Here is a 5,290-nt window from a genome sequence, read left to right as displayed (position 1 = left end):
AGGGGACAGCCTGGGCTTGTAACTGGTGTCTAAAGTGGCAGAGTGAGCCCGTCACCTGTGGAACCTGCTGCTCTCTGCAGGTGGATACTGTCAGAATCGAGTTGAAGTCTCCTTGACACCCTTCTGGTGTCCCTGAGTCATTTGTTGGCATGGTGGGAACCCCTCCACCCCCCCCAGGCATTGGAACTGGGTCCAGGAGCCAAAAGAGGTAGAAAATGGTAGTTATTATCATTATTTTGTTTCTGTGTAGCAGAGAAGTAAAGTTTTACTAAATACCAAATCACAATTTAAAAGGAACATTAACATTTGTGGAAGGATAGCTAGGCTGGGGAAGGGTCCATTAACCTAATAATACAAATAACCGCTGAGAGGTGGGAATGATTTGCTGTGGATGAAGCAGGACATGGATTGGTGGAGAAACAAGGCATAACTGGCGGCTGCAAGGCTGAAGAGTTGTCATGTATATAAAACGGGGAACAGATTTGTGGTGTAAAAAAACCTTGATTTTTGGAAGATAAACATTCCCATGCATTCAGGCCTAGGAGTTTTTTTTGCTTCTTTTTTTAAGATTTTATTTATTTATTTGAGAGAGAGAGAGAAAGCGCACATGAGAGGGGGGAGGGTCAGAGGGAGAAGCAGGCTCCCCGCCGAGCAGGGAGCCCGATGTGGGACTCGATCCCGGGACTCCAGGATCATGGCCTGAGCCGGAGGCAGTCGCTTAACCAACTGAGCCACCCAGGCGCCCCAGGACTAGGAGTTTTAAAAGGTACAAAACTTTCTACATTCTTCCCCAGACCAGGCTCTGCTGGCTTAGGTCTGGTCACCACTGCTTTGTCGGATGGACCACACACATACTGCTTCTCTTTGCTCTTGCTCATTTTCAGCTTTGCTGTGCATTGCTGAGAGCAAGAGTGAGACTATCTGAGGTCAGTGCCTTGGAAATTTGAAACCGTCCTAACGTTAGTAGGATTGGCTCCTTGGTTGTTTCAGTGGCTTTCCTCAAGCTTTTATGTTGGGCCTCTTTTCTGGTGATGGTTATTAGGACGAGGTTGAGGATGTCTCCGGAAGAACACGTTGAGTCCTGGCTGAAGTCCGCTGAGTTTTTGTGCTCGTAATCACCACAGATAGAACCTGAGAAACTTCCCTTTATTCTCTCACACTTCAAGCTCCTTATCTGTAGAAAGAAATGAATAAAACACCTCCTGTAGAAGAGCAATTTTCATTTAGGTCTGTTATCACTTTGACACCACGCTGGAGTGAATGGCAGTGAGAGAGGAAGATCCTGGAGTGAGATGAGTATCGTGATGCCAAGATCACCCGGGTAGTGCATGTGGCCTCCGGTGTAAGGTTATCCCTTGTGACCGATGGTGAACACTGAATCTTACTCCTCAAATGCAAACCATGGGCCTAGCAGCCTAGAGATGCTCTGTGGCAGAGCGCTGACTTAGTCTGTGTCTTTAATAAACCTGACCCAGATGTGGCGTTAATAAAGGGCTCTGTGTGAAGCTGACCAAGAATAGTTTCTTGATAGTCGTGTATCTCCCTTGATCACGTTAATGACTGCGTTTAATGCACAAGTTGGTATGTAAGTGTTGCATTCCTGGGAGGGGAACAGGCGCAGGTTTAAGGAGCTTCCAGAACAAAGATAAGGGCAAGCCCAAAAGCAAGAGAGAAGCACTACCAACCTCGAGCCTGGGACCCAGAAGCTTGATTATAATCTGCTGCACTATTTCTGTGCTGTTGGCCAAGTGAGTTGTGTTGCTGAGGGCAAGTGCGTTTGCAAGAGTGCGAGGATGCACACTGTGGACTAGGAGCTGAGGGTCATTTTATATGAGCCAGATGGGAATCTGTGATATGGTTTCCCCCAGCTGCGGAAGCAATGGTCTTAACAATGTTCCTGAGCTACAGAAGCATCTCCTCATTACTGTGTACAATTAATTACGTGCCACCAGCTTATTGTTTGCTCTAAATAGCCCCAGATTTGTCTTCATTTACATTTTAGAAGGCTTACTCTTCGCCCAACAAAGCATCATTTTTCATCGGAGTGTGTGTTGGAGAGAGCTCTAAGGGAGATGTGGCAAAATCCTGGAGGGTCTCTGGTATTTTAAAACAGTAACTCTGGATTATCAAGGGTTTCCTATATTGTAATCATTAGGAATCTCTCTCTCTCTCTTTTTTTTTTTTAGATTTTATTTATCTTATTATTTTTGAGAGAGAGCGCACAAGCAGGGGGGAGGAGTAGGCAGAGGGAGGAGCAGGCAGAGGGAGCAGCACGCAGAGGGAGAAGCAGGCTCCCCGTTGAGCAGGGAGCCCGATGTGGGGGCTCCATCCCAGGACCCCGGAATCATGACCTGAGCTGAAGGCAGACGCTTAACTGACTGAGCCACCCAGGTGCCCAGGAATCTCTTTTATTTCTTGTCTCCATCAAACATACCATGTTTTGAAAATTGTTGTCTATCCAGCTGTATGCATGAAGTAAAATTTCTTCCCATTTTAATTAATAATAGCAGCCATAACTCGCAAGTTCTGATCAGTTATTAAAATTATCACTAAGAAAGAAAAAAAGAGTGATGTTTTAGTTAGGGTCTTGTTGACATTTTAGAGACATAAAGTGTAATTTCCGTGAATTATTCTTTGAAAATAGTGAAAAACAGTTCTCCAGCTTTTATTAATGCCTTCCTGGGCCCCTAGGAGTCCAGGCACCTTACACTACAGGCAACTCTGAATAACCAATGTTATAGCATCACATAGCTGTTATATGATTATTTATTATTAATGTTAATTACACTTATAATTTCTACTTTTATACAGAATTTTCTTGTCTTATTTAACTCATCAGAATAATTTCTTCAGGTACATATTTTGTTCCCATAATAGGAAGAAACTGGGAGTCCGAGAGTACAAGTGACTCGACCAATAGCACATAGCTTTTCTGATCCTGCAGCTCCAAAGTCAGGTTCAAGGCTCCTTTTCAAACATTTTGGTCATGTACATTCTAAAAGTTTCGAACAGCTCTGCACCCCTTCATGCGTTTTTCAGTGCAGGAAGCAGTTCTGTAAAATTTAAGTGGGTATATAAAACTTTTCATCACAAGTTTCAAGAGTTACAAATGTAAAGTTTCCAGCATATTGTAAATGTTTCCATTTTAACTAGAAAGTCATTACATCGGTCTTCTGAATACACCTGATAGTATATTGTGATTATGATTATTATCCACTTGCCAAATGCATGGGCAAGCTCTTTTTTAATAATCACAAATTACAGGGACGCCTGGGTGGCTCAGTCAGTGAAGCGTCTGCCTTCGGCTCAGGTCACAATCCCAGGGTCCTGGGATTGAGTCCCACGTCTGGGCTCTCTGCTCAGCGGGGAGTCTGCTTCTCCCTCTGCCCCTCCCCTGCTTATGCTCTCTCTCTCTCTCTCTCTCACAAATAAATAAAATCTTTTAAAAAATAATCACAAATTATACATCACTCTTTCTTTTCTTTAGACTTGTGTTTTTATTCCATTTACCCGTAGAATATTATTGTAAAGTTTTTATACTCAAACACATTTTATTAATCAGAACATTTTATGTCTTTGCAAACAAAATATACTTGATTCTCATTATTTGTTGATTCTGTGTTTGCAAATTCACTTCCTCACTAAAATTTATTTGTAAGCCCCACACCAGTACTTGTGGCGCTTTTCACCATCACAGAACAGTGAAAAATTTGACTTACCCGTGGTGCATGTTCCCAGCTGAGGCTGAAGGAGATGGTGCTCTGCCTTCTTGTTTCCCCTCTCATGTTATAAACAACGGTCTTTTTTCTCAGTCTGTTTAGTTGCCACATTTTTCACATTTTTGTGCTTTTTTTTTTTTTTTTGGTGATTTCCCTGTTTAAAATAGCTCCCAAGTGTAATACAAAAGTGTTGTCTGGTGTTTCTAAACTCACAAACACTGTGTGCTATGCCCTCATGAGGAGTATAGATGTGTTCAATAGGCTTTATCCAGGCATGAGTTGGCTGTTGGCATGAGTTCAATGTTAATGAATCAACAATATATATTGAATAATATATTTTTAAACAAAAACAACCAAAAAAAGGTTATATGTTGTTCAGTTGATGAAAATGTTGTGACCAGAGGCTCATAGGAACCTAACTGGATTTCTCCTGGAAGCAGTGGTTTAGCATTTGCTAATTCAGTGTTCCTAGCAAATTTACAGACCATGAATAGCACAACTAATGAGAATTGACGATACAGATATAATTTTAAAGTATTTTAAAAATACTTTATACTCAGAAGCTCTGAGTGTTAATATATTTTTTCTGTACTGAGCTATCATTAAAATGATTCTTAATATGTAATTAACATACACATATATACTGCACTCATTAAGTCACTTTTATAGTGTGGGCAATTAAGAAAAAACAGAGGACTGTCAAGAGAAAAAGAAAGATGGAATGAGGGAGATAGACGAATTATACTCTTTATTTTTTACCATGTACCAGGAAAAGAAAGGAATTAAAAACAGGGAAGAGAGATGGAGGAAGAGAAAGAGAGAATCAGAGGATGAATGAAGAGAGAAGAGGGTAGAACCAAGGGGCCAGGGGAAAGGAAAAGGGATTTTACTATATATTCAGGGAGAGTGAAATGTGTAAGAATTACACCTACCTGCAAAATGGAAGTCAATGGGAATACACACAAACACACACACACATACACACGCATCAAAGATGTCTAAAATGTATAAATCAAAATTCTCATTCATTTTTTAAAAAACAGCCTTAATTTTTATCGCTTTATTGAAATATGTCACATACCATACAATTCACTTGAAGTATACAATTCAACCCTAAAAGACCTCCTGCCCATACCAGTCAGCCCCTTTCCCCTCCCCCACCCCGGTCCTAGGCAATGCTAATCTACTTTCTATCTCTATAAATTTGCCTGTTTTGGACACTTCATCTAAATGCATTCATATACACTATGTGATCTTCTGTGACCCACTTTTTTCTCTTCCACTTTATCGAGATTATAATCAACAAATAAAAATTTTGTATATTTAAGATAATTTAAGGTAATGTTCTGGTATGCATATGCATTGTAAAATGATCGCCACAATCAAGCTAATTAACATATCCATCACCTCACAAAGTTAAGGTGTTTTCTTGGTATGTATGGTGAGAACACTTAAGATCAACTCTTGTAGCAAATGTCGAGTATAGGATACAGTGTTATTAACTATAGTTACCGGACTGTTTATTAACTCTCCAGAACAACATTTAGTTAATCGATTCATTGATCTATGGA

Source organism: Zalophus californianus, chromosome 11, assembly GCF_009762305.2.
Source record: "Zalophus californianus isolate mZalCal1 chromosome 11, mZalCal1.pri.v2, whole genome shotgun sequence".
NCBI lineage: Eukaryota > Metazoa > Chordata > Mammalia > Carnivora > Otariidae > Zalophus > Zalophus californianus.
The sequence above is the reverse complement of the archived record's forward strand: the minus strand, read 5'-3'. Positions refer to the sequence as shown.